Raw genomic sequence first — 18,776 nt, forward strand, 5'->3', positions numbered from 1 at the left:
TCACAATCTCAAGATCAAGAGTACCTGAGCCAGCCAGGCACTCAAATTTTTAAATAAACTCATTTGCAACAAAATGTTACCTGTCTTAGAATGTGGAACCTTAAACAACTCAGAAAATCAAGAGCCAAGTTAAAGCCATCAGGTGTTACTGAAATAGATCTTTGCTATCATTCTCTTTACTACACAACATTTGCACTTGATTCTATACTTTTATTTTTCTATGATTTTTTCATATCTTTCTTTCATAAAATAAGTCCCCTCTTAGGAGAAAGTCTCTTAGCCCTTCCCCCATCTTAACACTCCATAATTTTTAAAGAAGTTTTAGCAATATCATATTGACTTATGTATGCCCAAGTCAAAAAATACGTCCCAAGGTAAGACTCTGGAAATAAGACTCTAATTCATGAATCTATAAGTAATGCTTCTAATGCCACGGCCTGTGTCTGAACTGCAAATGTTTTATGCTAATTTGAACTGCATTCCCAGGAGAAATGATTCTCCGGGATGTGTTAAGAAATCACATCTCCCAGTATAAAACTTTAATTGGATGATCCAAATATGTTTTTGAGGCAATTTTTTTTAATTCAATACTGTTATCTTGTAATCCTTTGTTACTTTCTAGAAAATAAGAGATCATACTAAACAAAAACAACCACAACAACAAAACTGGCTGGAGTTTCAGTGATGCTGAGTTGGGAACGACTTCCATCCATTCTATATGATTGGTAAGACAAGGTGAGTGGATGTGGTGGTTTTATAAATTTGTTGATACTTCTGTGAAAATCCCTCCCCTTAAATATATGCTGGCTTCAGTAACTGGTTTCTAGTGAACAGAATGTGCAGAACTGCTGTGATTTTTAAGGCCAGCTTAGAAAATGTGATACAGCTTCCATCTGACCTTCTTTCTCTAGGGAAGCTCACCCTTAGAACGCAGCCACCACGTTGTGAGGAATCCCAGACTACCTAGTGAGTCTTCATGTAGATACTCCAGCTGAGATTAGCCAACGTCCTAGCCAAAGGCCAGCCTCAACAGCCAAACACGTGCATGAACAAGCCTTTAGATGATTCTAGTCTCCAGCTTCCAGTTATGCCAGCTGATGCCAAATGAAGAAGAAATGAGTTGCCCTACTCTGCTTTGCCTAAACTAAAGATTGGTGAACAAGAGAAACGCTGTTTTGAACTACTAGGTTTTGAGGTGGCTTATTATGCAGCAGTAAATTACTAACACAGATACTGACACTAAAAATGGTGTGCTGCTATTCAAAAAACCCTAAAACTAAACTTCCTTTGAACCAGGAGGTAGGTCGAACCTGGAAAGATGTAGAAAAGGGTAAGAATGAGACCCAAAAAGGGCCTCCACAAGACTCTTAGTGGAAACCTGATGGCCTGTGAAGAGGCTGACAGCAAGGGTTTCTAAGCAAGTGAAGAAAATGACACTGGAGGAAAGGGAAGTCATGCTAGAAAACACCTGAAAGTAAAACGGATAGGAAAGAGAAACTAAAGAAAGACTATGCAACTGAAAGGAACCAGGACTTACTGGGTTCAAGTATCTGTTTCTCATTTACAGCCTCTCTACATGTTGAACTGTCAAATAATGCTAAAATAAAGAAATGGCTTTTGGGTTAAGAGAAACTCCAGGGTGCTACCAGGAAAACAGAAAGATTTAAGGTATGCCTCCAATTTCTTTAAGGATCTTAAGAGTGTAAGATTTTTTTTAAAGTGGGTTCCACACCCGACATGGGGCTTAAACTCAGCACCCAGAGGTCAAGTGTCACATGCTCTACCAACTGAGCCAGCCAGGAGCGCCAAGAGTAGACGAATTTTAAAGGCATTTTCCTATAAGAGCTTCACAGGAAACCTGAAGCGAAAAGCTTATCTCAAAAGGACTTGGGAGGGTCGCTTTGCTAAAATGCGGCATGAAATCCAGTAATATTTACAGAAAACTAAAAAAGGTAAGAGATTTATAGTAGCAAACATACTATTTGCTACCTTGGACTAAAAGGGGCCAAATAGTGCAAAATGAAAAGAGGCCTTTGGGTCTTAGAAGTCTCACAGGGAGGAAGCAGGATGAAAAAACAGCTGCAAATACAGGTCATTCCTTATGAAAAGGAAGGAACCAAGAGCTCAAAGAGTAAAGAAAGGGAAGAGACATGGAGAAAGTATTCCCGTGGTTAGGATTAAGTCCTAACTTAAGAACTGACAGCATGCATCAGGCTATATTTCAAAACTCTTATGGACTAGGGTGCTTCCCATCTTCTTTTTCTGAATGGGAGAGTCTTCAGCAGTTGACTAGAATGTTGCATTTGTGAGTGGTAAATAACTCTTTCGTTCTCAAGTCCTCATATTGAGAACCCTTGCACTCGACGGGCTATACTTTAGATACCATAACCCAGGCAGCTTATCCCCACTGCACCTGATTAAGATGGTAAGATCTTGGACTCAAGCCCTGAACCTGAGGCCATGATAACTGAGACTTGCAGGAGGTATTGGAGGGGGAGGGGAGTGAATGTATTTTTCAGGTGGGAGGAATACAAACATTTGTGGCCAGTGGGTAAATTATACTGCTTTTTAAAGGTGTCCATAGGTTTTAAATATTAATTCCATTTAAAAAAAGGCCATGGAACAACTTAGTGACTTGCTCCTAATGAACAGAATATGTGACTATGATCCTGTGTGTATTCCAAGCCTAGGTGACAAAAGGCGATACAGCTTCTTCCTTGCTCTGTATCTCAGGCTGCTTACTTGGAATCTAGCTCCCCATCTAGTGAGGAAGCCTAGGCCACAAAGAGGGTCTAGGTGTGTCAGTTTAAGTGTTTCTGCTGCCTCCTGAACTGAAGTCCCAGGCAACAGTCAGCATCAACCACCAGACGTTAGTGAACAAATCTTCCAGTGGATCCAGGCCCAAACCTTTCAGTTGCCCCACCTGAAGCTGAGCGGGGCAGAGACTAGCTGTCCTGGCCACACTTTTCCTAACAGATATGTGAACAAAAGAAATCTAACCTTTGGGGAGTTAGTTAAGAAAAAAAACAAAAATGATAAATTGAAAAGTGGATGAAAAAAAAAAAAAGAGATAAGACACATAAACCTGTATAGGAGAAATTGGTCTCCATTAAAGTAGGATGTAATGAATGTTAAGATTAATTTATTAACAACCAATGGTGCTAATGAGAAGAAGCAGATAACTAGAAGCAAGATCTAAGAAGTTTTTCTCTCAGTTTTTCCCCAGTTAGGATCATATTAGTTGCTCATTTTCCATATATGGCCTTTATTATGTTGAGGTGTGGTTCCTCTAAGCCTACTTTGTTGAGGTTGTATCATGAATGGATGTTATAGTTTGTCAAATTATTTTTCTGCATCTATTGCAATGATATGATTTTATTCTTTTTTGAAAATTAATATGAGGTATCACATTCATTGATTTCCAAATATTGAACCACCCCTGAAAACCAGGGATAAATTCCATTCGGTTATAGTGAATGATTTTTTTTAATGTTTATTTATTTTTGAGAAAGAGCACAAGCAGGGGAGGGACAGAGAGAGAGGGAAACACAGAATCTGAAATAGGCTCCAGGGTCCAAGCTGTCAACAGAGCCTGACACTGGGCTCAAACCGATGCACCATGAGATCGTAACCTGAGCTGAAGTTGGATGCTTACCTCACTAAGCCACCCAGCTGCCCCTGCCCCCCGTGAATGATTTTTTAATGTATTGTTGGATTCATTTTGCTTATTTTGTTGAAGATTTTTGCATGTTCATCAGAGATGCTGGCCTGTAATTCTCTTTGTGGCATCTTTATCTGGTTTTGGTATCAGGGTAAAGCTGGCATAGAATGAATTTGGAAGTTTCCCTTCCTTTTATGTTTTTCTAGAACAATTTGAAAAGAACAGGTTAAACTTTGTTTTTTCTTTTCTTTTCTTTCCTTTTTTTTTTTTTTTTTTTTTTTTTTTTTGTATTAGCTCTTCTTTACATGTTAAAATTTACGTCTGAATTCATCCGGTCCTAGACTTGTGTTTGTTGAGAGTTTTTTGATTCCTGATTCAGTTTCCTTGCTGGTTATTGACTTTTTTCAAATTTTCTATTTCTTCTTGTTTTATTTTGGTAAGTTATATATTTCTAGGAATTTATTCATTTCTTCTAAGTTGTCCAACTTGTTGGCATACATTTTTTCACAATATTCTCTCATAAATGTTTGTATTTCTGTGGTGTTGGTTCGTATTTCTCCTCTCACATTTGTGGTTTTATTATTTTGGTCTTTTCTATTTTCTTGTTGATTACTCTGGCTAACACCTTATCAGTTTTATTAATTTTTAAAATTAATAAAAGTACCAGCTCTAGGTTTCATTGATCTGTTCTAGTATTATCGGTTTTTTGTTTATCATTCATTTCTGCTTCAATCTCTTTTTTTAAATTTTATTTTGAGAGAGACCACACATGAGTGGGGGATGGGCAGAGAGAGAGAGAGAGAGAGAGAGAGAGAGGGAGAGAGAGAATCCCAGACAGGTTCCATGCTGCCAGCAAAGGGCCTAACACGGGGCTCGATCTCACAACTGTGAGATCATGACCTGAGCCAAAATCGAGAGTCAGACACTTAACCAGTTAAGCCCCAAGGGCCCCCTGTTCTGATGATTATTACTTGCTTTCTTCTGCTGGCTTCAGGCTTCATTTTTGTTCTGTTTCTAGCTCCTTTAGGTGTAAGGTTAGGTTGTTTGAAATTTTTCTTGCTTCTTGAAGTAGGCTTATATTGCTATGTACTTCCCTCTTAGGACCACTTTTGCAGCATCTCAAAGGTTTCAGACCATTGTTTTTTCATTTCCATTTGCATGCACGTTTTTAAGTTTCTTCTTGTATCTCTTGCTTAACCCATTCCAGTGTAGTAGCACGTTATTTAACCTGCATGTATTGTTTTTAATAATTAAGGCCTGTTTTTTGTTTGTGATCCATTCTTGACAATATTCCATGTACACTTGAAAACAACGTGTATTCTGTTTTAAGATGGAACATTCTGAAAAAGTCTCTTAAGTCCAATCTGGTCCACTGTGTCATTCAAAGCCATTGTTTCTTTTTCTTTTTTTAAAAAATATATGAAACTTATTGTCAAATTGGTTTCCATACAACACCCAGTGCTCATCCCAGCAGGTGCCCTCCTCAACACTCATCACCCACCCTCCACTCCCTCCTACCCCCCATCAGCCCTCAGTTTGTTCTCAGTTTTTAAGAGTGTCTTATGCTTTGGCTCTCTCCCACTCTAACCTCTTTTTTTTTCCTTCCCCTCCCCCATGGATTCCTGTTAAGTTTCTCAGGATCCACATAAGAGTGAACACATATGATATTTGTCTTTCTCTGTATGGCTCAAAGCCACTGTTTCTTTGGTGATTTTCTGTTAAGATGTATTTTTTGGTGATTTTTTTGTTAAGGTATTGATGTAAATGGGGTGTTAAAGTACCCTATTACTGTCTTATTATCAATTAGTTCCTTTATGTTGGTTATTGTTTTATGTACTTGAGTGCTCTCATGGTGGGTGCATAAATATTTACAATTGTTAGATCTTCCTATTGGATTGTACCCTTTATTATGATTTTGTTTTTGTTTTTGGTTGTTTATTTATTTTGAGAGAGACAGAGTTGGGGAGGGATATAGAAAGGGGGAGAGAAAATTTCAAACAGCCTCCATGCTGTCAGCCTGGAGCCCAACATGGGCTCAAAGCCACCAGCCATAAGATCATGACCTGAGCCAAGACCTAGTCGGTCGCTCAAATGACTGAGGCACCCAGGTGCCCCACAGTCTTTGTTTTAAGGACTCTTTTGTCTAACAAAAGTATCACTATTTTTTCTTTTAGCGTGATAAATTTTATTCCATCCCCTCGCTTTCATTTTTTTTTAATAGAATTTATTGTCAACTTGGCTAACATACAGTGTGTACAGTGTGCTCTTGGTTTTGGGGGTAGATTCCCGTGGTTCATCACTTGTAGACAACACCCAGGGCTCAACCCAACAAGTGCCCTCCTCAATGCACACCACCCACTTTCCCTTCTCACCCACCGCCCCCCATCAACCCTCTATTTGTTCTCTGCATTCAAGAGTCTCCTATGGTTTGCCCCTCTCCTTCTCTGTTTGTAACTATTTTTCCCCTTCCCTTCCCCCACGGTCTTCCGTTAAGTTTCTCACGTTCCACATAGGAGCAAAAACATATGATATCTGTTTTTCTGTGACTTATTTCATGTAGCATAATACCTTCCAGTTCCATCCACATTGCAAGAGATAGCACAATTTCACTCTTTCTCCTTGCCAGGTAGTATTCCAGTGTATATATAAAAACCACATCTCTTTATCTATTCATCCGTTGATGGGCATTTAGGCTCTTTCCACAATTTGGCTATTGTTGAAAGCACTGCTATAGACATTGGAGTACATGTGCCCCTATGAATCAGCACTCCTGTATCCTTTGCATAAATTCCCAGTAGTGCTATTGAGGGGTCGCAGGGTAGTTCGATTTTCAATTGTTTTGAGGAACCTATGCACTGTTTTCCAGAGTGGCTGCACCAGTTTGCATTACCACCAACAGTGCAAGCATCCCCTCACTTTCAATCTGCAGGTGTCTTTATGTCTAAAATCAGGTTTTTATAGGCAGCATACAGATGGGTCTTGTTTTTTAATCCATCCTGTCACCCTAGGTCTTTTGCTTGGAGTGTTTATTCCATTTATATACAAAGTAATTATTGACAGGTATGTATTTATTGTCATTTTACTACTTGTTTTGTGGTTGTTTCTGGAGATTTTCTCAAATCCTTTATTGTTTTTCTCCCTTTGATGTCTTTCTAATTTGCTTTAATGACATATTTGGAATTCTTTCTCTTTATTCTTTGCATGGTTATTAGTGGGTTTTGGTATATGATAAGCATTAATTTGTATATCACCTCTTCTGCGTGTAGCAGTCTATATTAAGTTGATGGTCACTTAAGTTAGAGCTCATTTTTTTTCTCCCCCCCCCCCATGTTTTGATAAGCTATTATATTGTATATCCTTTTTTGGGACATTCCTTGACGATTTTTTTTACAGAAATATACATTTTTTACTGCTTTTACATTTCCTGCCTTTATACTGTCACTTTTGATCTCTCCTTTCCACTCAGAGTCCCTGATAATATTTCTTACAGGCTGATTTAGTGGTCACAAACTCCTTCCATTTTTGTTTGTCTGAGAAATTCTTTATCTCTCCTTCTATTATGAATGATATCTTACTGGATAGAGTATATTTGGCTGCAGATTTTTCTCATTCAGCACTTTGAATATATCATGTCATTTCCTTCTGCCTTGCAAAGTTTCTGTTGAAAAATCTCCTGCTAGCCTTGTGGGTTTTCCCTTGGAAGTGAATGACTTGTTTTGATGCTTTTAAGATTTGTAGCAGTGGGGCGCCTGCGTGGCTCAGTTGGTGAAGCATGACTTGATCTTAGCTCAAGTCGTGACCTCACAGTTCGTGGATTTAAGCCCTCCAGTGGGCTCTGCACTGACAGCACAGAGAGTGCTTGGGATTCTCTCTCTCTCTCTCTGTCCCTCCCCTGCTTGTGTCTGCGTTCTGTCACGGAAATTAAAAAAAAAACAAAACCAAAAAACAAAACACTAAAAAAAAAAAAAGATGTTAGCAGTATATTTTGCAAATTTAATTACAACATGTCTTGGGTATTGACTTTGATGGAAGTTCTTTGTGCCTCCTGGATCTGGATGTCTGTTTCCTTCTCCACATTAGGGAATTTTTCAGTTATTGTGTCTTCAAATCAATTATCTGTCCCCTTCTCTCTGTCTTCTTCTTCTGGGACTCCTATCATATGAATGTTTTTACATTTGACGGAGTCAACGAGTGCCTTAAGTCTATTCTTGCATTGGATAATTCTTCTTTGTCTTCTTCAACTTCACTGCTTTCCATTACTTTGTCTTCTAGGTCATTAATTTGTTCCTCTGCTTCTTCCAGCTTGCTGTTCATTTTTACTTCACTCTTCATCTCTGCTTCTTCAACTCTTTTATGTCTGTGGTAAGGGTCTCTCAGATGTCTTCCATTCTTTTCTCAAGTCCAGTGAATATCCTTATGATCATGGTTTTAAATTCTCCATTAGGCGTGTTATTTACATCTGTCCCATTTAGGTCTCTGGCCATGGCCTTATCCTGTCCTTTCATTTGGGATAAATGCCTCTGTCTTTTCATTTTGTCTAAGTATCTGCCAGCTTCTGTGTGTTAGAGAAGCCAGTTATGTCACCTGCTCCCGAAAGTAATGGACTTAGGAAAAAGACGTCATGTAATGCCCAGGGTCTAGCACTTCAGGGAGTGTCACCAGTGTGTGCTGCATGTGTTCTGCTGTTGTGTTCTGGCTATGCTATTCTTCAGGCCAGTCATCTGCCCAGGCTCTCCTCGCCTGGGCTGGTGAGTGTTTGGTCCCTGGCCTGAACGTAGCGAGTTTTAACTAGGTGTGCTCTGGTCTGCTTAGGAAATGAGACCTGTCACCACCTCTACTGGAACTGAGGCCAAGGGAAACTCTCTGGTTGGGAGATGTGGTGTGGGCAGGCTTTTGTCCTGGTCTTCTGGGGGAGGGGTCTGATGTGCTGGGACTCAAGCAAGAGTGATTGAGAAAGGTAGTTCCACCAGTGTGCAAGGGGGTGGTGTTTGGTGTAAGCAAGTTAGGTAGCCAGTGTTAGCAATGCAGTGCTTCCTGCAGGTGGCTTTATGTTTGTGGTGAGGGGCAGGAGAAGGTGTTGGTGCCAGCCAGCAGCTTTGTTCCTACAGACAGGGCTCTCTGAACTTTGCCTCTGAGGGACGTGCTCTGAGAAGAGCAAATAATCTCCCCACTGTGTGCCCCAGGTGCTCTTCAGACCACTGTACCCATGCTATATGCTCCCACGTTGGTTGCCTGCCCTCTTTCCAAGAGCAGTGCAGTACCTCAGGGCTCTAACCAAGCTAAACCAAATGCCCTTTGAAACTCCAGACTTTACGCACTACTGGTTACAAGAACTCACGAAATGCAGCCCCTCATTTTCCAAGCCAGTGGCTATGGGGAAATGTTCTCTTTGTGCGTTCCCCTGTACATTCCTCTCTCTCACCCTTACCCACAACCTCGACTCCCTCCCCTCTGCAGCAGCCAGGATCTGTTTCTCTTCTAGATGACATTTCTGCATCAAGGACCTTCTTTGATGTGGCCTCTTCTCTCCCTTTTGTTGTGGAGTTTGTTCTGTCAGTCTTCAGGTCGATTTCTGGGGTATTTAGGGTGAGCTGATTCTTATCTAGTTGTATTCGTGGGATGAGGCAGGCCTAGAGTCCTCCTACTCCTCTGCCATCTTCCTGTCTCTAAGATCTTTTTCTAAAATTCCCTTCAATTCCAACTACTCTTACAAGTAGGAAGGAATGCCTCTTTAGAATGTCCCCTCAAGTTAAGGTAGAAGCACAGAGACATACGATTTGAAGCACAATAGTTGAAAAACTAGAAAGAGTCAATTTGATAGCCAAAATTGGGCCTTTGATCTGACTTCAATTAAAGGAAATAGGCAGCTTTGAGTATTTTTTAATCCATTGAATGATCAATCTTCATTCTCCTTTCCTCAGTGAGGAAATAAAGAGAATGTCATGGAATCATTTCTCATCTTTTCAGTAGCAAAACAAATGTACTGTCCTTTAACACTACTTAAATTAACTGCACATTCTCCTTTACCTTACTCCAACCTTGTTTGTGTGGGGAGGTAAGACCACTTCATCTTTGTGTTGTCCCACAATGCTTCTCCATATCATACAAGTTGGCTTCAAAATTTTTTTGTCATTCAAATTACCAATCTACTATTTGTCTCTGATAAATCAACTTAATACTACTTCACTTTGTACAGCTTTAGTATTTGAATGATGTAATGTTTATTCCATTAATTATACGCTGAGCTATAACTTATAGCTATGCATATCTTTCTATTTAAGTGAAAGAAGGGAAACAGGCTACTGTGTTTTCCAAGAATGTAGGATCTGTGCCAAGAACAGGATTAACACCAGTGTTACACACAAGAACCAGGTCAGAAGATGATCTCATTGTGAATTGCAAGATGATGGATTAGCAAGATTTCTTAACAGGAATGAGGAATAGCCCAGAGTTAATCTTTTCCTTCCTAGAAGGTGACAACTATGGATGAGTCTATGCATTATGAGATAATAAAATATAATGAAGTAAACGGTAGACTGAGTCAAGAGATCCTATGGCCAAGATTTGATGGAAATGAAAGTGGGCAGCACTGACTGAGACACTAAAAGTTTGCACAGGCGGGGAACCTGGGTGGCTCAGTCAGTTGAGCCTCAACCTCTCAGGTCATGATCCCAGGGTCATCGGATCAAGACCCCTGTCAGCCTCCACACTAAGTGTGAAGCCTGCTAAAAATTCTCTCTCCTCTCTCTCTCTCTCTCTTTCTCTCCCCACACACCACGTCGTCCTGCTTGTGCACGCTCTAAAAAATATATATAAATATAAATAAATTAATGAATGAATAAATAAATAAATAAATAAATAAATAAATAAATAAAAATCTGAACATACTAAAGAAAGAGCATTTTATCTTTTTGAGCCTGACTTCACATCGAGTCATGGGGTCAGCAAGGCATAGGCTGGCGAAAGCGTCCTTAAAGAAGCAAAAATCTCTATAGGAGCAAAGTTAAGTTCTACTACATTGACTTTTTATTATTACATAAGTGATTGGTAATTTGCAAGATAACTAGGAAGAAGTTTTCATAAAATTTGATATGGTACTGGCATAAGGACAGATATATAGATCAACGTATTAACATTGAGAATCTAAAAATAAATCTCACATTATAGTGAACTGATTTTCCACAAGGGTGCCAGACAATAAAATGGAATAAGAATAGTCTTTGCAACAAATGGCACTGGGACAAATGGATATCCACATTCAAAGTAATAAAATCAGACCTCTACCCCATAGCATATATACAAAACTAACTTAAAATCTAAGAGCTAAAATGATAAAACTCTTAGAAAAAAGCTTATGTGTATATGTTTGTGACTGGATTTGGCAATGATTTCTTAGACATGACACCAAAAGACAAAAGCAGATTAAGATTACTTCATCAAAATTAAAAAGTACTATGCTTCAAATATCACCATCAAGAAATTGAATAGGCAAGTGACTAAATAGGAGAAAATACCTGAAAATCCCATATCTGTTAAAGGATTTGTATGTAGGATGTTTAAATAACTCTTCCAATAACGAAAAGACAAACCAATATAAAAACGGGCAAAAGAATGGATTAGTTCTTTAAAGACGATACAGAATTGGATAATAATCACGTTAAAAGGGGGGTGTTTGGGGTGCCTGGGTGGCTCAGTCAGTTAAGCTTCTGACTTGGACTCAGGTCCCAATCTCACGGTTTGTGGGTTCGAGCCCCGCATTGGGCTCTGTGCTGACAGCTGAGAGAGCCTGGAGACTTTCAGATTCTGTGTCTCCCTCTCTCTCTGCCCCTCCCCTGCTGACACTGTCTCTCTCAAAAATAAAAGAGACACGTTCAACATCATTAGTTCTAAGAAAATGCAAACCAAAAACCACAGGATGCCATTTCATACCCACTAGAATTGCTATCATGAAAGCAACAGATAATGACAAACATTGGCAAGAATCAGGAAGATGGGAACTCTCAAAAACTGCGGATGAAAATGTAATGTTGCTGCCACTTTGGAAACAGTCTGGCAGTTCCTCAAAAGGTTAAACTAGAAAAACAATTGTTCTAAACTTATTTGAGAGAGAGTGCACAAGTGGGGTAGAGGGACAGAGGAGAGTGGGCAGAGAATCCCAAGCAGGCTCCATGCTCAGAGCAGAGCCTAATGTAGGGCTCGATTCCACAACCCTGAGATCATGACCTGAGCTGAAATCAAGAGCCGGCCACTCAACCGGCTGAGCCACCCAGGTGCCTGCCCTTCCTCACAAGGTTGAAAAAAACAAAACAAAAACAAACAAAAAAGGTTTATTTAACAGAGTTACCATATGAACCAGCAACTGTATTTATAGGTATATACCCAAGAGAAATCAAAACATGTTCACATAAAAAGTTGTTCGTTACACAAAAAATAACCTCAAAATGGGTGAAAGACCTCAATGGAAGACAGGAAGCCATCAGAAGAAAGCAGGAAAAACCCTCTTTGATCTTGCCTGCAGCAGCTTCTTATTCAAAATGTCTCCGGAGGCAAGGGAAACAAAGACAAAAATGTACTAGGGGACCTCATCAAAATAAAAAAGCTTCTGTACAGCGAAGGAAACTGTCAGCAAAACTAAAAGGCAACCGACAGAATGGGAGAAAGTATTTGCAAATGACATATCAGATAAAGGGTTAGTATCCAAAATCTACAAAGAACTTCTCAAACTCAACACCCAGAACACAAGTAATCCAGTGAAGTAATGGGCAAAAGACATGAATAGACACTGCTCCAAAGAAGACATCCAGATGGCCATACAAATCAAAACCACACTGAGATACCACCTTGCGCCTGTCAGAAAGGCTTACATTAACAACTCAGGCAACAACAGATGTTGGTGAGGATGCAGAGAAGAGGATCTCTTTTCCATTGATGGTGGCAATGCAAGCTGGTGCAGCCACTCTGGAAAACAGTATGGAGTTTCCTCAAAAAACTAAAAATAGAACTACCCTACGACCTAGCAATTGCACTACTAGGCATTTATGCAAGGGATACAGGTGTGCTGTTTCGAAGGGACACATGCACTGCCATGTTTATAGGAGCACTCTCAACAGTAGCCACAGCATGCAAAGCGCCCAACTGTCCACCAATGGATGAATGGAAAAGATGATGTGGTATGGGGAGCCTGGGTGGCTCAGTCGGTTAAGCGGCCGACTTCGGCTCACGTCATGATCTCACGGTCTGTGAGTTCGAGCCTCGCGTCGGGCTCTGTGCTGACAGCTCAGAGCCTGGACCTGTTTCAGATTCTGTGTCTCCCTCTCTCTGACCCTCCCCTGTTCACGGTCTGTCTCCCCTGTCTCAAAAATGAGTAAAACGTTAAAAAAATTAAAAAAATAAGATGTGGTATGTATATATTCCATGGAGTATTACTCGGCAATCAAAAAGAATGAAATCTTGCCATTTGCAACTACGTGGATGGAACTGGAGCATATTATGCTAAGTGAAATTAGTCGGAGAAAGACAAAAATCATATGACTTCCCTCGTATGAGGACTTTAGGAGACAAAACAGATGAACAAAAGGGAAGGGAAAGAAAAATAATATAAAAACAGGGAGGAGGACAAACACAGGAGACTCATAAATATGGAGAACAAACTGAGGGTTGCTGGAGGGGTTGTGGGAGGGGGGATGTGCTAAATGGGTAAGGGGCATTAAGGAATCTACTCCTGAAATCATTGCTTCACTAAATGCTATTTTGGATGCAAATTTAAAAAAAAATTAAAACTAAATATACAACAAAAAGAGTAACGCCCCCAGCCTCACCAAAAACTTTCTCAACCCAGGAAGCCTCTGGTTGGGGATTCAGGAGATGAGGACCTTCTAGAGAAGTCAGAGCTATAGACTGAGTTGGCCAAATGCAATCTTAAGTTTTTGATTTGCAGGGAAGACCTTAAAGTGGCAGCTAATTTCATACCATGACCCTAATTCCTTTCTATAGAGATGTACAGAAAATCCCTCGTTATTCTTTAATAAGCTTCATCAGTTTCGCGTATTCTTACAAATTTTAGTTTTTGAGACCTTAATGATTTCTTTAGGGCACAGTAGCAGGACAATGCCTAGCACTCTCATTCATAGAAGACTGATCAACAGAGTGTCATATTACTCGCATGAAAAGTTCCCTATTACAATGTGACTCATTTGTAAGACGTCTAGAAAAGAAAATGATTTTCAATGTCTCTTCAGCCACAACAAGGACCAGTCAACAGAATGTTCTAATTCCCCTGATGGGTATAGCTGTCTAATGAAACTTGCATGTATATTATATAGCTTTTGTGACTGACAGAAACGAGTTGGCCAGTGTATCTACCTCATTGCTCCCACTTAGGATTTACAATGAGCATCCTCCAAAGGAGGGTGAGAGTGCGAGGACATTAAGTGTTCTGCTTGGAAAACAGTTGTGGTTTCACTACATATCAATAAATTAGAATCCTGAATGGCACATTAGTCATTTCTGAGGCTGAATTGTGAAATCTCTGAAAGGCTGATTAACTCAAGTGAGTGGAAAAAGAAAATGGGTTTCTGAACTTGCAATGGTAGGAGCACTATGTTACTAGGTAAGGCCCTGACAGAGCAGACATTTCTACTTTTTCACTGGCATTTCTTTTCCTTTACAAAATCCAACAAGGAGAAAAGTCCATTCCTTTGAGAAGGACGTTTGCATAAAGACCTGCTAGTCATTCTTGATGAAGACAATAAATTGCGAACTTGTAATTACAAATTACAACAAATCATCATTAAAATAACCCGTTCTCAAACTCTCACTGAAGGGTTGAGGCTACAAGAGAAAGTCAGAATTCAAATGACATGATCACTCAAAGTGTGCGGAAGTTGGAAACACGCTGAAAAATAGTAGCAGGGACTCACACATCTGCATGCCAACGTTCACAACAGCATTATTAATAGTAGCCAAAGGTGTACTAAACCAAACGCTAACTGGGGTGTAGATAAAATGTTGCTTTTTAAGACTCTCACAATGTTTTTATGAAAATCTCACTATAAACATCATTACTTTATGAGTTCAATCAACTTCATCTATATTGAAGAATTACAACACTAGTAGCAAGTAGGAACAATATCAACCAAACCTTTGGAGCAGTGAGATTTTCCATAGGTTCCAAAACATTCTTATGTACTACTCCTAGTGAAATACGGATTCCTTTTCAGTAGGACAGACATTAAGAGACCGACTTACCAAACTTGTCTTTATCACGTTGCTCTCAAGATCTTGAATTTGGGCCGCTTGATGTTTGATGGTTGCTTCTTGTGTGGCATTTTTAACCTATAGCCTAAAATGCAGATCTTAAGATAATTATTCTCACACATAAATCTAAAACAACATCATATAACTTCTGAACAAATCACGGTATTACAGAAATTCTTTAAATTGTATCAAGAGGAAGATTTGGGAGTTGTGCCCTTTCTCTCATTGTGTTTTGTGGATAAGGTGCAAAATTGAGAGATAATATGCCACAATTTTGCATTTCAAAATAGCTCAAAGGTGGAATTTGTATCCAGCTTAACAGTGATATACTGGCATAACTAATACATTTCCCATACTACACTGTTTATCTGCTTTATAAATAAACAAGTCATTTTCTGTGAGGTTTAAATTATACTTTTGCATATGATCTTTCATCTCCTCAGCATATCTTATGGCCTCTGCATGTCGTTCCTGTTCTTCCTGCAACTAAAATAAAGAAAAAAATAATTTTAACCACTGAAAATCTAGTAGAACACCATCACCTGCTTCTTTGTTTTTTTTTTGACTTGAGAGACAGAGAGAGTGAGAGTATGCAGAAGTGGGGAAGACAGACAGAGGGAGAGACAGAGAAAATGGTAAGCAGGCTGCAAGCTCAGGGGAAAGCCTGATGTGGGGCTTGGCCTCATGACCGGTCTCATGATGTGGGATTTGGGATCATGACCTGAGTGGATATTAAGAGTCAGGACCTCAAGCAGCTAAACCGCCCAAGCGCTGATGTAAGTAAAATCTTTTTGGAGCCAGCCTCTCTCTCCTCTACATGCTGATTGATGGCTACTTTGAGGTCATAACAAAAGAGTTCAGCTTCTGCAACAGAGACTATGGCCTACAAAGACGAAATGTTTCAATACTCTTACAGAATAGTTTACCAGCCTACTCTCCTACAAAAACATAACATTGTTAATGTTTCTATATTATATATGATGAGATAAATGTTCAAATGTATCTATTGGTCAAATGGGAGGAAATATAGGAATTTACCTTATGGTAAACATTTCTAGTTTCATATTCCTAGCACCACATCAACTATGATTTTACATATTCACATAGGTGAATGACGTTGCTATTCTCATGATTATAAAACTGAACATGCTGTTTTCAGTGACAACAAGATATTTCATGGAAGAATTTGAGAAGCAATATCCTAGTAGGGGCCAGAATGCCTGGTCTGAATTCCCACTTCTGCTCATTATGAGCTGTATGACCTTGAGCACACTACCTAAAACTTCCATGTCTCAATCTCTGCATCTGTAAAATAAAGGTAATAATAGCACCTACTGGGACACCTGAGTGGCTCAGTCGGTTCAGTGTCTGGCTCTTGATTTCAGCTCAGGACATGATCTCAGAGACATGTAATTGAGCCCCACATCGAGCTCTGCATGGACAGCGAGGAGCCTGCTTGGGATTCTCTCTCTCTCTCTCTCTCTCTCTCTCTCTCTCTCCCTTTTTCTCTCTCTCCCTACATGCCCGTCCCCACAATCTCTCTGTCTCTCTGTCTCTCTGTCTCTCTCAACAAAAGGACCTTAAAAAAGTGATCTCAAAATAAATAATAATAGTATCTACCCCACTGGGATGTTGGGAAGATTAAATTAGGAAATAAGGAATGAACAACTTAGAAGGGTAGGTGGAACATAGTCAGCTCTAAGTGTCTGCATGTAGCATGATTACTGTTGCGGTAGTTAACATTCCAATACAATGTGATAGTTTAGGCAGGTGACCTGCCAAAACAAGTTTTCCCCTATACAAATTATACTGAAGTTATTCTTCATTCCACCGCAAGTGGTAGCAAATGGGGAGCATGAGGCCTAGAATCTCCTCAGTACTTCAAAAACTTTGCCAATGCCACTAGCCAACAGTACTTTTTCCCACTTATAATCATTTTAACATACTTCCTCTCTATACCACGCAGTGGACAATGCTCACAGACTATGGTACAAATAGCACCTCCTTCACTGAGTAGTAGATCCTTTACATGACCATCAGAGGCAAGGGAAAACCACTGACACGGAAATAATTGAGTCTTGCGAAACTAAAGTTCCTCAATCATTTCATGTCCATACCGTTTACGTTAGGCTGCTTTAGCATGTACTCTGATGAAGAGATTAAGGCTTTGTGGTAAAAGCATATCAGAAAAGCTGCCCCCATATATTTGCAGTTGGTAAAGTGCTATCAATCTGTAAATCCCAGTTTGGGGGCGCCTGGGTTGCTCAGTTGGTTAAGCGGCCGACTTTGGCTCAGGTCATGATCTCGCGGTCCGTGAGTTTGAGCCCCGCGTCGGGCTCTGTGCTGACAGCTCAGAGCCTGGAGCCTGTTCCAGATTGTGTGTCTCCCTCTCTCTGACCCTCCCCCATTCATGCTCTGTGTCTCTCTGTCTCAAAAGTAAATAAACCTTAAAAAAATTTCTTTTTTTAAATCCCAGTTCTGGCTGTGTAAGGAAGAAAGACAAATTTAGCATGCTTTTTCATAGTGAGAGGGAAAAATAAACTAGACATTTGATTGAACATTTCTCCTCTATTTGATTAAGTGCTTTCATTAATTGTTTTACTTATATGTGTGTGTGTGTGTGTGTGTGTGTGTGTATAGAGATTACACACATTTTTTAAACGTTAACTTTTGATACAGAGCACGAGTCTGAGTGGCGCAGAATGTGAGGGACACAACAGATCCAAAGCAGGCTCTGCTGACAGCAGAAAGCCTGATGCAGGGCTCCATCTCAAGAACATGGTGATCGTGACCTGAGCCAAAGGCAGACTCTGATCGGACTGGAGCCAGCCAGGTACCCCTCAATTTAGTATTTCATTTCTTAGCATACATTTAGAATAAAAGCTTTGTTATACCAATGTTTCCAAGAAGAATTTATTGATACGGTATAAAGCACTTAATTTTTTCAGAAAAACTGTTAAGTTAAAATATTTTCAATTTATACAAGGAAAAGAACCACACGTATCAATTATTACTATCCCTTAAATTTATACTTAGGAAGACGAAATTACCTGTCATGAAAAAAAAGAATAACAATGTCAAATAAATGACTGAAATGTTCTTCACAGGCTAGATGACAAGTGTCAAGAGAGTTAAAGCTAATGGGAGTTAGAACAGTCAGAGAAAGTTCATTGGAAAGGAGACTGTGAGCCAAGTCTGAATAACATAGGTTTACTCAAGAGGAACAGAAACTAAAAAGACAGTAAGGACAGCATGAGTAATGGCTGAGAGATGGTGAAAGCAACCCAATTAACTCAGAGGATAAAATCTGATGGCAGAGACATTAAAAACGGATGTCCACACAAGAACTACATAAATGTTCATAAGCAGCAGTATTAATAGGCAAGAAGTGGACACAACCCAAAGGTCCATCAACTGATGAATGAACAAGGGCCTTAACCCACAATGGAGTACTGTTTGACAATAAAAAGAAATGAAGCACTGATATAAGCTGTAACCAACACAGATGAATCCAGAAAACATTAAGTGAAGCTAGCTAGTCCCAAGGGACCACACGTTGTGTGACTCCATTTATATGAAATATTCACAAGAGGCAACTCCATTGAGAGACCAAGTAGTAGACTGGTGGTTGCCTGAGGCTGGGAGCAACGGGTAAGGGTTTCCTTTCAGGGTGAGGAAAACATTCTACTTGATGGCAGTGATGGTTGCACGAGTGTACACAGAGACAGTGAACTGTGCGTGGCAAGTGGGTGACTTTTATGGTATGTGTATTGTACCTCAAAATAGCTTTAAAAAAAAAAACCAATGGCAGGACACAGAGAATGTTCTTAATTCTCGCTTTTGGGCGTCCATACTATAC

General features: G+C 39.8%; 1 long non-coding RNA gene and 1 pseudogene across 2 annotated transcripts; one reads left to right on the top strand and one right to left on the bottom strand.

Moving 5' to 3' along the window:
* Nucleotides 1-18,776, bottom strand: part of LOC122241990 — a 55,878-nt pseudogene that overhangs the window by 10,348 nt on the left and 26,754 nt on the right.
* Nucleotides 632-17,708, top strand: LOC122237261. 2 transcript variants are annotated; one of them, XR_006215593.1, is made up of 3 exons: nucleotides 632-735; nucleotides 912-1,668; nucleotides 17,597-17,708. It is a non-coding gene; the product is annotated as an uncharacterized LOC122237261 (long non-coding RNA). The 2 variants fall into 2 exon arrangements; XR_006215594.1 differs by having other exon boundaries at nucleotides 1,568-1,668.

The sequence above is a fragment of the Panthera tigris genome, chromosome A1, assembly GCF_018350195.1.
Source record: "Panthera tigris isolate Pti1 chromosome A1, P.tigris_Pti1_mat1.1, whole genome shotgun sequence".
NCBI lineage: Eukaryota > Metazoa > Chordata > Mammalia > Carnivora > Felidae > Panthera > Panthera tigris.